The following is an 18,521-nucleotide window of genomic DNA, read 5'->3' on the forward strand; positions in this document are numbered from 1 at the left end:
TTTCCAGATAATTTTCATTCTTGCCTGATGGTCTCCATTCCTGTGATGTCAGATGTTCCATGTAACAGACTCGTATTGAAGGTCTGAGAGGGTAAGAGCCAGGGCAGGGACTACGGTGAGGCGAGTAAGTTGGGCACATTTAAGGGGGCCCCCAAAACTCAGTAATCAAGATATAAAATATTTCAATGAAATATTAAAAAAAATCAGAATGAATGCAAAGAAAAAAATGTGCTGAACAAGATATCAAAATTTAAAATAAAGCCCAGATTTTGTAAGACTTAATATCAGCCGTCTATATTCTAAACACTTTTTGCAGTCATTCTTTCCACCAGAAAGTTCTCTCTGGTTGACCTGACCTCCAGCACCCCCATACCCAAGCCAGAGGTGCCTTGTTGTGGAAAATTCTTACTGTATCTTATTTCTGTTTATTCGCAGGCCCTCTCACCTCCTTTCCCCTCTTCCACCCTCCCTCAGCAATGGCATACTTGAGGAAAGTCCATATTTTTCTTATGGTGCAAAACGACGTATTTCTCATAGTCTCATCTCCTCTTCAGACTCTGCCCTGCCTCTTGGCTTTCTGAAATCATGACGGCTCTTCAAGCTGTTTTGTATATAATAGGCCATCTGCTACTTTAGCCACATACATAAGTGATTTCCCAAGATTAAATTCTTAGGTACCGTTGTCTTTTCCATGAGTGTCTGTAAATTGAAGAGAGCAAAGACTGACTGTCTTAAGATTCATACATTGCCATCCCCATCCCAAGCAACAATTGGCTGCAGTCAGGGTGTGTGGTGTGTGTGTGTGTGTGTGTGTGTGTGTGTTTCATGAGAGTAAGAAAATGCATGCAATTCTACAAGACTCGAGAAGTAGATATCATTACTTCTGTTACATAAATGAGAGCACTAAGGCTCAAAGAGGGGAAGGAATGTCCTCAAAGTCACACATGTAGCAAGCAAGTGGAATAGCCCAAGAACAGTCATGGGCTTGATTGATATTCTCATCACCCATTCTCTCTTTGACTCTTCAGTGTCACCTTCTGCCCTGATCCCTGTAATGAATCCCTTCCCAAAGCTTACTTATAACCTCTTCATTCTTATATCTAGGTGATCAGTGTTGTAAAGTGTTATATCTAGGTGATCAGACTTGTAAAAGTCTCCATTGCTTTGATTAGGGTTGTCTCTGCAGGGTCTCAAGCAAATAATTTTTTGCAGGCCCCCTATCTGTATAAATGATTTGGTTAAACTGTATTGCAGAACTCATGGGTCCACGTTAGATATGGTGATTTATCAGTAAAATATATGGAAAAATGGTTAGTGAGATAGTACTTACATATTTATTTATTGTGCACCCAGTGGCTGGCATGAGCATTTGCTCCAGTGGCTTTCTAAGGAATGCTTATGAGGTACATTTCTTGAGATCTTGCATATTTGAAAATGTCTTTATTCAACTCACACTTGATTGGTAATTTGTCTAGGCCTAGAATCCAGGATGGGAAATGAACTTCCCTCAGAATTTTGAAGGTATTTTTGTTAGTGTAAGGACAGGCTAATTTCCATAACAAAGAAATCTCAAAATACAGCAACTTAAACACCCGATTAATAGTCCATATACTGGGCTCTGTGCTGGGTGTGGAGCCTATTTTTAAAAAAAAAAAAGTCCGCATATTACTTCTTCTAATTTCCAGCTCTTTTTCACTACTAGTTAGAGATTTCCTCAACTTCATCTTCACTTTTTCTATTAAATTAAAAATATTTGTTATTGAATCTTTTCTGTTTTGTTTTTCATTACTTTTGAAAAACACTTTGCTCCACCAAAAACAATGATCCTAGGAGTAAACCTAGCCAAAGAGGTGAAAGACCTGTACTCTGGAAACTATAAAACACTGATGAAAGAAATTAAAGATGACACAGAGAAATGGAAAGGCATTCTATGCTCGTGGATTGGAAGAACAAGTAGTGTTGAAATGTCTATACTACCCAAAGCAATCTACAGATTTAGTGTAATCCATATCAGAATACCACCATCATTTTTTGCAGAGCTAGGAAAAACAATCCTAAAATTTGTATGGAGCCACAAAAGACTCTGCATAGCTAAAGCAACCTTGATAAAGAAAAGCAAAACTAGAGGTATCACAATTCCAGACTTCAAGATATACTACAAAGCTATAGTCATCAAAACAGTTTGGTCCTGGCACAAAAATAGACACACAGATAGATGGAGCAGAATAAAAAGCCCAGAAATGGACCCACAAATATATGGTTAACTAATCTTGGACAAAGCAGGAAAGAACATCCAATAGAAAAAAGTCAGTCTTTTCAACAAATGATGTTGGGAAAACATGACAGCAACATGCAGAAGAATGAAACTGGACCACTTTCTTACACCATACATAACAATATATTCAAAATGGATTAAAGACCTAACTGTGAGACATGAAACCATAAAAATTCTAGAAGAGAACACAGGCAGTAATTTTTTTTTAATATTGGCTGTAGCAACTTCTTTATAGATAGATCTCTTGAGGCAAGGGAAACAAAAGCAAAAATAAGCCATTGGGATTTTATCAAAATAAAAAGCTTCTGCACAGTGAAGGAAACAGCAAAACTAAGAGGCAGCCTACATAATGGGAGAAGATATTTACAAGTGGCATATCTGATAAAGGGCTAGTACCCAAAATACATAAAGAACTTATAAACCTCAACACCAAAATATGAATAATCCAATTAAAAAATAAGGACGAGACATGAATAGGCATTTTCCCAAAGAAGTGCAGGTGGCCAACAGACCCACGAAAAGATGTTCAACGTCACTCATCATCAAGGCAATGCAAATTAAAATCACAATGAGATATCCCCTCACACCAGTCAGAATGGCAAAAATCAACAACACAAGGAACAACAGGTGTTGGTGAGGATGTGGAGAAAAAAGGAGCCTTTGTGCACTGTTGGTGGGAATGCACGTGGGTGCAGCCACTGTGGAAAACAGTATGGAAGGTCCTCAAAAAGTTGAAAGTAGAACTACCTTAGGATCCAACAATTGCACTACTAGGTATTTACCCAAAGAATACAAAAACACTGATTTGAATGGGTACATGCATGCTGATGTTTATACAGCATCACTTGCAATAACAAATTATGGACACAGATGTCCATCGACTGATGAATGGGTGAAGAAGATATGGTATAGATACAATGGAATATTATTCAGCCATAAAAGAAGGAAGTCTTGTAATGACATGGATGGAGCTAGAGAATATTATGCTAAGTAAGTCAGAGAAAGACAAATACCACATGATTTCACTCATATGTGGAATTTAAGAAACAAGAAAAGGAACAAACTGATGGTTACCATGGGAGAGGTAAGGGGGAGGATGGGTGAAATAGGTGATGGGGATTCAGGAGTGCACTTGTGATGGATGCCAGATGGTGTATGGAAGAGTCAAATTGTTATATTGTACACTTGGCACTAATATTACACTGTATGTTAACTGAAATTTAAATAAAAACTTAAAAAAATACCCCACCCTGCTCTTGTTTCAAGGATGTTAAGTCTCCTCTAATATTTCTGAACATGATAATTATAATTGAAATTAATTCATGATAATTAGAGTTGAAAAAACCCTATTCCTGCACTGTTCCTGTGGGGTTTTTTGGTTTTGTTTTTTGTCTGTTCGTTTTTGGTCCCTTTCTCTCTGTAAATGTCTGGTGATCCTTGGCTTTCTCTTCATATTTAAGACTGAGGCACTTAAGAAAGTGATTGTACCTGTTGTGGGGCTTTCAAAGGAATGAGCAGAGACCAACCCATTGGTGTGGGACCTTCAGTATCATTATTTGTAGGCATTTCTTAGTGGGATGCTTCGTTTCTCCAGAGAGTAACATTCCAGTTTCCTGTTTGGGGTATGTAAGTCTGGCCATCAGCATTCTTGGCAGCATTTGGAGAAAGAGGACAGGGGTCTCACCTTTTGGCATGTTGACTTTCACTTAGATTTTCTGTTTTCAGCAGGGCATACCCACTTGATGCCCCGAACCCAGATTCCCCTTCCCTATAAGAGGATGAATTTTTAGTCTTCTTTTGGGGAGAAGGAGAGAGAATTGCCTGAGTGGGATGATAAAAGACTATGGGGGCCATTTGCTTGCTTCTCACTCAGATTTTCAAGCAGTTGTACTCTGCTCGGTCTCCCCTACACCCCTAACTGCAAGGTTCATTGGTATTCCAGTTCCTGAGCCTTTCTGGGGGATCTGTGTGGACTGGCCCACCCACATCCCTATAGACATTTGACTTTTAACTTTCTCTAGTGTGCTAAATTCGTGGCCACTTTTCCACCTGCTTTCAGCTTCCAAATTTATAGATGTCATCTCTTATCTACCCTTGCATCATCTCTGTTGGGAGAGTGGTCAAGAAGACATGATCGAAGTTCACCTGAGAGCTGCACTCAGGCATTGGAGGCTCCTCGCCCTGCCCCCCACCCCCGCCCCCAGGCCTGGAATCTGTGCTCTCCCCAGTACTCCCATGGTGGGAACCATTTTCAAGGACACAGAAAACAATGTGTGTGGAGACCATCTGGATGATATGTATGACTGAGTCCATCTATGGCTTCTTTATAAACTTTTAAGATTGGCAGGAAGGTGTGGAGAGCTGCTCGTCTTGCAGCCACCCCAGACAAGCCTCATAAGTAAGTTCCCTTGCTTATTAAAACTGCCATGTGGCAATCTAGAATGATCTCTTTCCTTGCCCTCTCTGCATACAAGGCCAGTTTGCAAACCAACAATCTCCAATTCCTTTTGTAATTATGCTTTTTAAAAAGCCCTTACCTGAAATTTTGGTGGAGAAAGGAATGCGCAAAGAGGAAAGAGCTCCAGTCATTCATGATTACTTGCAAGATCATTTCTTTTTCTTTAATGCTACCCTTCCATTTTTCCCCTTCATCTCCGCTTCTTGAAATTTTGGATGGGATGGATGTTAGAACCTCTGGATTTATTCTCCATATTTCTTCTTTGCTTTACAATAAAAGTGATATTTCTGTGTTTCGTACTTTGAGAGAATTCCTTGGCTGAGTCTTCCAACTCACAAATTCGCTCTTAGGTGTGTCCATTCTGCCACTGAGTTGTAATCTCAACAATTCCACTTTCTCATGCCCTCCTTCTCTAATTGCTCCATTTAATAACTTCCAGCTCCTGTTTCATGATTGCACTACCTACCTTTATGTCTCGGAGGGTATTATTTTACTTAAAGTCCTATTCTGATACTTTATTAATTCTGTTTCACTAGGTTTAAGTTCTTCCAGTTAAAAAAATTATTTTATTTTATTTAAATTCATTTAATTAACATATAGCGTTTCAGAGTTAGAGTTCAGTAAGCTCTTCCAGTTTTTGAGCATACATCACTCTTAGGACGTTAGAAACATCTCAACTGCCTCCTAATTCTTTTTTTGCATACTCCTCTTCACAGTTGATGTTATCTATTAGGTTGTGTGCTGTATTGGTTTTCACAGCTCAGTTGGGGAGAAGGGCTGGAGTCACTGTCAGAGTTGCGCTCTGTTTGCTTCCACTGAAAGTTGGAAGTTGGTGGATGTGCTGCTGGCGAAGCTCAGAGTGTGATTGCTCCATATTCCCTATGGATGGCTTCCACACAGCTCCCACACCTCAGGGCATTGGTCTTGTTTCCTCCTGGGGGAAAGGAACATAATCCTTTTTCTGTATTCCTGCTGATGTTCTAGGCTGGTTTTCCCTTTCAATCTAGTATGTCTTCTGTATTTTAGCAAGTTCTCCCTCTCTTTCCTACCAACTATTCACTTTCTAATTTTCGAGCATAGGTATTCATTTACCTATATTTCCTATTGTGTCTATGGTTAAAGTTTGGTGCAGAAGGTAGACTCTAGTTTCTATCAGCCTGCCAACTCGTAATCAGCATTGGGTATTGGTATTGATTTATTCCTTATCAACTCCCCTTGTATTGGGGATTGAAAAGATAATTTTTAAAAATATTTTATTTATTTATTCATGAGAGAGCCAGAGACACAGGCAGAGGGAGAAGCAGGTTCCCTGCAAGGGAGCCCAATGTGGGACTCAATCCCAGGACCCCAGTATCACACCCTGAGCTGAAGGCAGACACTCAACCACTGAGCCACTCAGGTGCCCCTGAAAAGATAATTTTGAAAGTCTCATGATTCTCAAACTATGAATCAAAGAAGCAAAAGAAGTTTAACCAATATATCCTGCTTCACCAGTTTGTTACAAAATTGGGTTACATTTCTTTGAATATTTAGATTAAACAATTCTTCACCTCCAGCATGCCTGTTAGGATATGTTCTTTTTCCTCCTCCAGGATGCTTCTGTGATGTTAGCTAACAGTTCCACAGTACTTACCTTGGGCCAGACACTCATCTACGTGCTTTTTACATGTATGAACTCATAACTCCAGACCCCTCAAAGAAGCTTATTAAGTTTAATGTGTCAGTACTTGTTATCCTTTTCCAGAGGAGAACAAATCTGAAAACCTGCTCAGTCTGTCAGAAATTCGTGTGTTTGCTTGTTTGTTTTTTTGCTTTGTTTTCAGACTCTTGTTGCTTTTACTAGAATGTAGATAGTTGTTGAATCCCAGGGTGCCTAATGGTTTTGTTCCTTGTCTACTGGTAACCAAGCCATTGAATACCAGTCAGTGATAGTACCATGTCCTCTGAGACACATGGTTGGTCAAGAGGGGGACACTTGGCCCAAGACTGGCTCACCAGAGACAATGAAGCCTACTTCTGAGACTTTGGTGGAAACGGGAGGAATGAAGTCTTTGTGTTTTCACCGTGGCTGCCAACCTTGTGGACTCTAGTCCTGTTGACCACAGTGCCTTCCACTTGGAGGAACTCTGTCAGAGAATAAAGCCGACATAGAGGAAAGGAAAGCTGGGTCATGGAGAAGAAAGACCGAATCCTGATGATAGTGTTTTAACCCCTTTGATCCCGCCACATCTGAGGTCAGACTACTTCTGACTTTTTAAATTATGGATACCAATAAATGTCTTTTTTTTTTAAAGCCACTTTGAATTGAATTTCTGTTACATGTGAACAAAGAATCCTGAATAATGCAAGGGGTAAGGCAGGGGCACAGTTTCTGAGCTGGGGTACGAGGGCATCTGTGGTCTGCGTCCAAGAAAAAGTGACTTAAAAACTGTGCCAACCTGTGAGCAATTAAATATTTTACTGTATGTTAGAATATTTTTCTTCATAAAATTATGTGACTAGGGATTTTTTTTGTTTTCTTGTGAAGTAATTTTACATCAACTTTGGTGAGGTATAGTTTATGTACAATAAAATGTATGTATTATACATTCCCATGAGTTTTGACAGATTTATACATTCTTGTGTCTATGACCACATAAATACATGGAATATTTTCATTAACCCCAAAATGTTTCTTTGTGCCCCATACCAGTCAACCTCCCTGGCCCTAGGCAACAACTTGTTTGCTTTCTGTCACCATAGATTAGATTTGTCTTATCTAGGGTTATATGTAAATGGAATCATATATCATATACTCTCTTTTTAAAAGATTTTATTTATCTACTCATGAGAGACACAGAAAGAGGCAGAGGAAGAAGCAGGCTCCCTGTGGGATGCAGGATTCGGTCCCAGGACCCCAGGATCACGACCTGAGTCGGAGGCAAGACGCTCAACCACTGAGTTGCCCAGGTGCCCCTCATATACTTTTTTGTAGCCACTCAGTGTAATGTATTTGTGATTTATCCACTTTATTATAGGTATCAGTTGTTCATTTCTTTAAAAAAGCTTTTTAGTTTGAAATATTTATAGATTCACAGGAAATTGCAAAAACAGGACAAAGAGGTCCCATGTACATATTAATGTTAACTAGAGGACAGTTTCACAAAGGAAATTGATGCTGGTACAAGGAGTCTATATAGCTCTGTGTCATTCTATCACGTGTAGATTTATGAGGCTATCATTGCAAGTAAGCTGCAGAGCTCTTCCATTACTCCAAAGCTCTCCTTGGTTTCATACTTTCTTTTCACCATCACTAACCACTGGCAATTACTAATCTGTTCACCATCTCTATAATTTTGTCATTTCTAGATTGTTATATAAATGGAATCATATAGCATGTAACCTTTTGAGATTGGCTGTTTTTCACTCAACAGAGTGCTCTTCGGGCATGTGTTTTAATTCATTCTGCCAATCCAGTTGGCCTCTTCTGACTTGGTGGGGCGGGATTGGCACCTTGTTATCACTGGTTGGGGATGGAAGTCTAGGATCCCCACATGGTCTCCCCTGATGTTTTGAAAGGGCAACCTTATCAACACTAAGTAGAGATGAAAGTCCTGGTTCTCCACCAATTTTTTTTCTGATACCAATACCAGCAGGGGAATGTTAGAGGTGTCTCATTATAGCCAGAAAAGAGTAGAACTTGGGGCTATCCATTCAGCATTTGCTGATGGGGTTGGTGATAGGGCTGTGGTCTTTTTCCTGGTGATTGGCTGGCATAGAGAAATTGTGTCTAAAAGTTTTCTGTCTTGCTCGTTGGCCCCATTCTTCTTCTGTTGGCCAGAGAAATTTCTTGGGGACTTTTTTGTTTGTACCTATTAGTGTTCCCAGGTTGGCAGCTTCTCCAGCATCCAGCCCAGACATATGAGGCAAAAACCCTGGGAACTCACTACCATTTCATTTCTTTTTTTTTTTTTTTTTTTAATAAATCTGGAACTTCTTTCCAGGGGCTTCAGGAAAGCCTAGATTTTTTTAAAATTTTTATTTATTTATGATAGTCACAGAGAGAGAAAGAGAGAGAGGCAGAGAGAGAAGCAGGCTCCATGCACCGGGAGCCCCATGTGGGATTCGATCCCAGGTCTCCAGGATCGCGCCCTGAGCCAAAGGCAGGTGCCAAACCGCTGCGCCACCCAGGGATCCCCTACCATTTCATTTCTGAGATAGCCAGCCTATCTTATCTTATCGCTATCTTTTTTTTTATTCCCTACCTTTTGGAGTCTTTTTATGTGTGTGTTCTAGATAATGTTTGTAGTTTTTAGCTGTACTTGGTGGGAAGAACAGGGAAAAGTGTATCTACTTCTATTTCATTTTTAGGTCATTCCTCTTATTTTTTTGTGGAGAAATATCCCATTGTATACAAATACCACAATTTGTTTATCTGATTACCTGTTGGTGCACATTTGGATCATTTCCAGTTTTTGACTTTGTGGAAAATGCTGCTTTTTTTTTTTAAAGATTTATTTATTTACTCATGAGAGAGAGAGGCAGAGACATAGGCAGAGAGAGAAGCAGGCTCCTTGCAGGGAGCCTGATGTGGAACTCCATCACCAGACCTGGGATCACGCCCTGAGCCAAAGGCAGACGCTCAACCGCTGAGCCACCCAGGCATCCCGATAATGCTGCTTTCAACATGATTTATTGCTTTTATTAACATACATTGTCAGGTCTTTGTGTGGGCTTCTGTTTTCATTTCTTGGGCTAAACACCTTGGGGTGGAATTGCTGAGTCATATGGTAATTGTATGTTTAACTTTACAAGAAACTGTCAAACTCTTTTCCAAAGTAGTTCTGCCATTTTTCCTTTCCTACCAGCGATGCCCCAGTTGCTGTCCATCCTCACCAACATTTGGTATTGACAGGCTTTTAAGTTTTAGTCATTCTGGTTTTAATTTGCATTTCCCTGGTGACTGACGATGTTGAACATCTTTTCATGTGCTCATTTGCCACTCATAGATCTTCTTTGGTAATGGGTCTATTAAATTTGGCCCATTTTGTTTTATTGAGTTGTTTGCCTTGTTATTATGGAGTTGTAAAAGTTCTTTATATTATCTGGAGACAATTCTTTTTTCTTTTTTTTAAAGGGAACCAAGCTGCAGATAAAGCAGTCAAGACAACAGCATCAGAACTTGACCATTCTCTGCAGCATTGATTCCTAGTTTTTGACTTAGGTGATTTTATTTATTTATTTTTAAGATTTTATTTATTGGGATCCCTGGGTGGCGCAGCGGTTTGGCGCCTGCCTTTGGCCCAGGGCGCGATCCTGGAGACCCGGGATCGAGTCCCACGTCGGGCTCCCGGTGCATGGAGCCTGCTTCTCCCTCTGCCTGTGTCTCTGCCTCTCTCTCTCTCTCTCTCTGTGTGACCATCATAAATAAATAAAAGTTAAAAAAATATTTTATTTATTTATTCATTCATGAGAAACACACAGAGAGAGAGGCTGCCCTGGAGACAATTCTTTTTTTTTTTTTTTTTTTTTTGAGACAATTCTTTTATTAGATACATGTTTTACAAATATTTTCTCCCACTCTTTGGCTTGGCTTTTCATCGTCTTAATAGTGTCTTTTGAAGAGAGCGGGTTTTCAATTTTGATGATTTCTGGTTTATGAATTTTTTCTTATAGTTGATATATTTTTTTCTCCCATGAATACTTCACCCAAATCAAAGTTTTAAAATTTTTATCTCAAATTTTTGTGTAAAAGTATTATAGTTTCAACTCTTACATTGAGGTTTGTCATTTACTTTGAATTATCTTTGCATGTGGTATCAGGTAAGAGTTGTGATCCACTCTTTTGTATATAAATATCCAGTTATTCCAGCACCTTTTAAAAAAAGACTTTATTTATTCATGAGAGACACACAGAGAGGAAGAGACACGGGCAGAGGGAGAAGCAGGCTCCCTGCAGGGAGCCCCGTGTGGGACTCGATTCCAGGAAGCTGGGATCATGCCCCGAGCCAAAGGCAGATGCTCAACCACTGAGCCCCCCAGGTATCCCTATTACAGCACCTTTTGTTGAGAAAACTTATATATTAACTTGGAGACTTTGTTGATGATCAATTGACTATATATGTGTGGGTCTATTTCTGGATTCTACTCCATGGATTTATATGTCTATCCTTATGCCAATGTTACATTGCTAGTGATATATATTGCCATTTCATATATTAACTTATGTTAATATGTAATAATAGAGTAGATTAACTCTATGTTTAGGTAGTTCTATAGTAAGTCTTGAAAGGTAGTATATGTCCTCCAACTTTGCTCTTATTTTTCCAGATTGTTTTGAATATTCTAGATGCTTTGCTTTTCTCTTTAAATTTGAGATTCAGACTGTCTAGTTTGACAAAATAGCTGTCTGGTACTTATTGGCAGTGTGTTAATCTATAGATCAATTTAGGAAGAATTGAAATCACTATACTGAGTCTTCTGAACAATCAACATGATATATGTCTTCATTTATTTAGGTGTTTTTAAATATTTCACACAATATTTTATAGATTTTAATTGTCAGATTTGGTCATCTCTTGAATTTTCAGACGAGTTTTCCCTCTTTCCTTCCTTCCTCCTTCTATCCCTCCTTATCTCTCCCTTCCTCCTCCCTCTCTTTTTTCCTTCCTGTGTTTGTTCATTCACCCCTTCCTTTCTTTTAGCCTTTTATTCTTTTTTTTTTCCTTTTGAAATTTAACCGTTTAGTACCTATCTTGAATCCTGTGGTCATTTCGTGAATTTATTAAAACTTGAAATGTGTTCTGTAGATAAATACAAATGGGAAGCTTCACACTAGAGCCAACAGAGGTCATGGTTAAGCATGCAATGCTCTTGTAAGAGACGCTGTGTAAGATCATTGTCAGGAGCTGGACTCTGCCACGTGACCACAGCTCCCCGCAAGGGAGGCTGATGGGTGTCCATGTGTCCAGCTCAACTTGGCAATCTCTCTAATCATTGATTGATTGATTGTGCTAGGGGGGAGGAGCAGAGGGAAAGGGAGAATCTCAAGCAGATTCCCTGCTCAGCATGGAGCCCAAGACAGGGCTCGATCTATGATTGAGTCCATGCTATGCACTTCATGCCCCTATGTGCCACGTGCCAGTCCTATTTTACACACTGAGGATATAGCAGTAAAAACAAGACTAAGTCCCTGCTATATGGAGCTCTTACATTGGTGAGGAGAGAAAGACGTTAACAAATGATAAAATATGAAATGCATGGTATGGAGAGACATAGAGAAGGGAAAGGGATAGCAAAGTTTCAAAGAACAGGGCAGCAATTTTAAACAGTAGTCAAAGAAATTCTATGAGATGGTGACCTGAGCTGAAATCAGGAGTTAGCCACTTAACTGGCTGAGCCACGCAGGTGCCCCTCTCTGATCGCATTTTGGGGGGGATCATCAACAACTGTTGTTTTGAGATCCAAATGTAAAGGTCAAGTAGGCAGTTGGAGATACAAGGCTGCAGTTTAGGGAGAGTTTCAGGTTGGAGAGAAGCAGATACAAGGCTGCAGTTTAGGGAGAGCTTCAGGTTGGAGAGAAGCAGATGCTACCTAATGATGTAGGAGATAAAAGTATTTAATGGGATCAGAGATTATTCACTGCATATTTCTTACAGTGTCATTGGCCATTACAGAGTCCTTTAGGATAAAGGAATGTGCAGGTGTGAGCACTGGTCTTCTGGTGGCAGAGGATAGCCACATAAGACAGGATGGACTATGACTGCCTCCACACCAGGGACACACGTCAATCAGCAGATGACAACATAATAAAGAGGGGCACCTGGCTGGCTCAGTCAGTAGAGCATGTGACTCTTGATCTCAGGATTGTAAATTTGAGCCCCACATCGGGTGTAGAGATTACTTTTAAAAATTTACAAAAAACATAATAAAGGGATGTATAGGGACTTGGATTTGAAACAATTACATCACAAAAAGCAGTTTGGAGAAAATTGTAATAAAGAGCAATCTTAGGATAGTTATAAAAAAAATGCAGACTGGATCCAGACCACCTGCTTTTGTTCTACCATTACTAGATGTGTGACTTTAGGTAAGTTATTTCATCTCCTTTGTGCTTCAGTTTCTTCCTTTGTCAAACTGGAAAAATAATATTTTCACACAATGATTTTTTTGAGGATTAAAGGTCAGTATATGTGAAATGACTGGACTACTGACTATTGGATTAGTGTGTGATGGTACTATTATTGTCATGACCCATTGTCTACTGGGAGTAGCAGCCCTGTAGTGACAACAAAAATAAAATGCAGAAGAATTCTAATTGAGGTCTCACAGTACAAAGATGGAAGAGTCAGGGGAGTCTAAAGAGGGGAGTTTAGGGGGCACCTAGGTGGCTTAGTTGGTTAAGCATCTGCCTTTGGCTCACGTCCTGTCGGGCTCCCTGCTTAGTGGGCAGTCTGCTCCTGCCTCTGCCCCTCCCCACCCCTGCTCATGCTCTCCTGCTCTTTCGCTCTCTCTGTATTTCTCTCTCACTTGCTCTCTCTCTCAAATAAATAAAATCTTTAAAAAGGCAAAACTTGTATTGAACTTGAACACTGGACTTTGGGAGGAGATGATACCAGTGAAGACAATTAGTTTTTTTCTTTTTTTCTTCTATCTGAGCATGGCTTTAGACATGGGTTCACCAACAAGTGGCAGAGCTGTGTACCAGAGGAGTTAGGGGTGACAGGAGAGCTAAGAGGTAGAAGCATCAGCAGAGGTGTGCGTGGTGGCAGTTTGGAGAACAGGCAGTGACAGGAGTGATGATTCAAATGGGCTATTCATCCATTCAGCTAATGCTGGCTAAGTAACCACTATGTGCCACACATCCCAATAGGTAGATGTCTGAGGGAACAGAGTGAACAAGAGACAAAACCCCCTCTTACTCTGTCATCCACTATGTATTTACTATATTATATGTATTTTTTCTGGAATATTTTAAGGCATATCTCAGACATCATATCAGTTCACCTTTAAATATTTTAGTACATCTCTCTTACTGATAAAGACTTTAGAAAACAGCCGCCATATTATTATCAGCATCTCATTGATCACAATGTGCCATATAATAGCATCATAATCTTTACTAGTCAGTACACATTCACATTTTCCCCAGTTTTTAAAAAGGTCTTTTTAAAAGTTTGTTTCTTTGAATCACATTGTATTCGGTTGACCTCTCTCTCCTGTTAATCTCTAGTAGTTCTCCATAGTCTCTTTTGTAACCTTTCATATTACTGATTTTTTTAAAATTATCATATGGGGTAGGGGTACCTAGGTGGCTCAGTCAGTTAAGTGTCTAACTCTTGGTTTCGGCTCAGGCCATGATCTCGGGCTAGTGAGATTGAACCCTGCTTCGGGCTCCACGCGCAGCACGGAGTCTGCTTGTCCCTCTTCCTCCCCCTGCTTGCTTGCTCTCTCTCAAATAAATAAATAATCTTTTAAAAAGTAAATTATCATATGGTAAAATTGACTTTTTGGTGTGCAATTCTTTTTTCACACATGTGTAGATTCATGTGATTCCTACCACAATCAGGCTACAGAACAATTTCTTCACCCCCACCCCCGACCCAAAAAAGCTCTCTGTCACCATCTCTTTTAAATCACACCTCTTGTGCCTTTATATTTCTTGGGAAATTGAGTCATCTGTTCTGTATAATTTCCCACAAACTGGATTAGGCAGATGGTGTTCTTACAATGTGGTTTAGTGTGCGTCTGTAAGCTGGTAGTAGATCTGAGGTTTGGTTAGATTTGAGTCCAATTTTCTTTTTCTATTTTTTGATAAGAATGCTTACAGATGGTGCTGTGGTTTTCCTCTTGCATCATATCAGAAGGAACATAGTATTTGGTTGAATCACTTCGGACGATGCTGAGATTCATCATCACTGGGTTCGGCTGTGACCAGCTTGATCCCTCTGTCGGAGTGTATCCCACTGGCCCCTCACCCAATGACTTTCCTTGCTGGCCATGGTCACCACCTGGAGCCATTATTTCATTAGGGATTCCAAAATGGTGATATTTTAATTCTGGCATTTCTTTTGCATTTATCAGTCTTAGTTCTTCTCTTCTGGTATACATTTAACAGAAGGAAAGGATCATCTGGGAAGAAACTGTACATTTTTTTGAGGAGTTGGTGGCCCCATGTGGCCCAGTTAGGTGATTTTGAAAGAACCATTTGTAAAGACTTGGGGCACTTCTCCAGAAGGAGGGGCCAGCCTCACCTTCAGTTACACACTGATGGAGCAACAGAATCAAGCCTGCCCTGTGTTGGTCAGGAAGCATGGTAGGAGGCTTCTTGGGACAAGAAGTTTGCCGAGTTTCTGAGTCTTAGTTGGGCCTCAGTTGGGGGAAAGAGTAAAATTTGAACTGGATGAGAAATGGACATTTGATCCTAGGTTAGATCTCTTAATATCTAAAATTATCATTGTTCTAACAGCCAAAGTGACACAGAAACCTATAGGATCTTAGATGCTAATTATGCAGATATATTCAGTTTGTGAAAATTCACTGAGCGTATACTACTATGTGTACTTTTCTATATGCATCTTCAATTTCAATGAAAATGTAAAAGAAATCTACAGATTGTAATATAATCCAGACATACAGAAGGAAGATCTTACATAGTAGGTTTGCGGCAGGTGGCGAGTTAAGAATAGAGATTTTAGAATGATGCCCTACTGAGCTCTGCTCATTTATACCAGCGGAAGGTTGTTATTATCTGACCTTCTGTTGTGTCCACACAACATGTAGCCAGGGGAACACCAGGTACATATACCTTGCTGGGAAATTTTTATCATAAGATCAATGAAAGGTTTCAATCTGGGGAGTGCCATTTTGGAACATTCCCTGCAGTTGGTGTGTCAGCGGAATGGAGGAGGCCATTGGAGTTCAGCAGGGCAGTCAAGAGGCTGTGACACAAATTCTGGTTGGGTGGGAGCACTGCGTGGGGTGGGAGTCAGCTCACACACCTCCAGCCCACCCTTCCTCTGAGGGTGCCCGTACCCAACTGCCTGCTGTGTATCAACTTCCAGACATTGAGAAGCACCTCAACCTCAATATGTCCAAACTGAACTCATGATCTTCCTCCCCAAACCTGGCCCTAATCCAGTGTTCCTAGTCCCTGTGGATCATATCCATCTCACATTCAGTTGTACAGGCCAGTATCTGGGAGTCACTCTTGCCTCCTCCCTTTACCAAGCGTGCTGCTCTTATCTGTTAAAAGTCTCGAGTCCTTCAGCTTCTCTATATGTTCACAGTCTTCACCGCGGCTGAAGCTGCCTGGGCTCCCGCTGCAGGATCCTAACTGGTCCACCACCTTTCCCACTACAACCTGCATCCAGTTCACTTATCACATTAAAGCCAATCAATCTGAATGCTTCAGGATTCTTGTGGCTGGATCCATTCTCAGGGAAGTTTGCTCAGGTGGCACCTCCCAGTACACCCTGCTAGATGATTGACCCTCCTGCCCACATAGATAGTATTGGAAGGCATTGGGAAAGATGAGCCTCAGCAAGGATGGTTATGTGATGAGAAGACCACCTCACTAGCTGCACCTGGCTGCTAGGTAGAGAAATAGCCGGGATGCCTGTTGCTCTTAGGACATAATCCAATCTCATCCACCCCAAGGGGAGTGTCTGGAATATGTGGCCAAATCCAGAAGTCTGCCCATTTCCCACTTTTTTTTTCCCCTCTAAGTTTTATTTCTGTGAAGCTTGAGGGCTCAGAGTCACCCAGAGGGAATGCTTATCTATTGGGTTGTTCCCTTCCTCAGGTTTCTGGGAATCTTACCTCTCCTCATTCACAGGTGAACCGAGAAATGAACCAGGTTCACACCCTGTTCCTGAGTGCAGCTGATTGGTCCAGAGATAAGCACCTGACCAGGATTTGACCAATCATTCCCAGGAATCTGGAAGGAAGGCTGACAGACATCAGCTCAGACTGATGAGGTGAAGGGGACTTTCTGTGTCCCGCACTTTCTCTGAGAAAGGTCCAGCTCAGGAAGAAAGGTTTTTTTAGTTTGGGCAAAGTCCTAAAAGAAACTGGGGTAGGGGTTGGTTGTGGGACTAGCTCTCAGGGCCCAGAAGGTAGTATCAGAAGGATGGGGGAGGGCTAGGAGAGTCTGCCTCTGTCCCCCCTCTTGCCTCCTTCCTTCAGGAGATGGTTGCCGTGGAGATGATTGAGTTCCCTTCTGTTGCAGCACACGGTTGCCTGGAGGTACAGCTGGGAGAAGCCTGAGAATTCTGCAGTGCTACTCCTTGTCTGTTTCTGGGTGTCTTGTCCCTTGCATCAGATCTTAGGGTCTTTAAGACTCTCCTGGGGTGTTTTTAGAACATGTCCACAAATCCTTTGATACTCCATCCATGGAAAGGTGGGGTCTTTCCACCCTCACTGTGAACCTGAGTGGGTTTATAATTTAACATGTAACCAATAGAGTGATGGAAATGATGTTTGAATTCTGAGGCCAGGTCAGAAAAGATGCTGCAGCTGCCTCCTTTATTTGCTGAATGCTGTTTTTGGGATCCCTGAGCTGCAGGGTAAGAAGTCTGAGCCCAGACTGTAGGGAGAGGCCATGTTTTGGTGCTACGGTCAGTAGCTCCAGCAAAGGTCTCAGTACACGCCTGTGTCAAATGCTGGACATGGGAGTGAAGGCACCTTCATGCGAATCCAGCCTCTTGTAGTCGGGTCTTCCAACTGCAGTGCCTTCCCACCTGATGCCCCACAGGTCATGGAGCAGAGATAGGCCTTATCTGCTGTGTCCCCACCTGAATTCCAGACCCACAGAATCTGTGAGCAAAAGAAAATGTTTATTTGAAGCCTTTGTATTTTGGGTTAACTTATGCATTTAAACTAAAGTAATGAGAACACAGTCCCACACTGAGCCTTCCTACCCCTCTCTTACAACTGAAAGGTTGAAGGGCAGTAATTGAGTACTCATGGTCTCTGTCAGCATGCTGGCTCCTAAGAAGAAAACAAATGGAGAGGTCAAGTCATACATTCCCATTTTATTCTTCCCATAATTACCAATGAAATATGGCTTTCTGTCATCCTGAGACCTGGAACCTTACAGGAACTAAGCTTGCTTCTCATTAAAGAAACATCAGAAGAACATGAGTGTTCATGTCTGTCAAGAAGCATATTTTAAAAGGTTTATTCTGCATTCCTTTCCTCCCCAATTATTTCAGTGTACTCTTTTATTTATTTTTGTTTTGTTATAGTGTAATGATAGAAATTATAGTAAAATCAAGATAATAAGTTATGATAAAAAGTTTTAACAGGGATCCCTGGGTGGTGCAGCGGTTTGGCGCCTACCTTTGGCCCAGGGCACAATCCTGGAGATCCGGGATCGAATCCCACATCGGGCTCCCGGTGCATGGAGCCTGCTTCTCCCTCTGCCTGTGTCTCTGCCTCTCTCTCTCTCTCTCTCTCTCTCTCTCTCTCTGTGTGACTATCATAAAATTAAAAAAAAGTTTTAACAAATTTATGCATATAATTACATACAATATGATATACAATAAAAATGTTATAGTAAAAGAATAAAAATTCTTTTATTTGATTGTTTTTTTTGTTTTGTTCTCTTTCATTTTGGTGATTCTTTCCAATGTTTTGTTCCTTGGATATCTTTTCACACAACTGTGAGGCATTACAAAGCTGACTGGAAGCTCTGAATATGTAAGCAGGGTCTGCAGATGTGTGGGTCTCTCATAGGGAAACTAGGAGGTTAAGGGGCTGTCTTTGAGCATACCTCCAAAGGTTAATTAGAACAGGGAGGTTTTTGTG

At 40.9% G+C, this 18,521-nt stretch overlaps 1 long non-coding RNA gene across 1 annotated transcript; it reads left to right on the forward strand.

Moving 5' to 3' along the window:
- Nucleotides 1–8,906: 8,906 nt before the first annotated feature.
- Nucleotides 8,907–18,302, forward strand: LOC140630745 (uncharacterized). Its single transcript, XR_012028461.1, has 2 exons — nt 8,907–12,801; nt 16,549–18,302. It is a non-coding gene; the product is annotated as an uncharacterized lncRNA (long non-coding RNA).
- The last annotated feature ends 219 nt before the right edge of the window (nt 18,303–18,521 follow it).

Source organism: Canis lupus, chromosome 3, assembly GCF_048164855.1.
Source record: "Canis lupus baileyi chromosome 3, mCanLup2.hap1, whole genome shotgun sequence".
NCBI classification, from domain to species: Eukaryota; Metazoa; Chordata; class Mammalia; order Carnivora; family Canidae; genus Canis; species Canis lupus.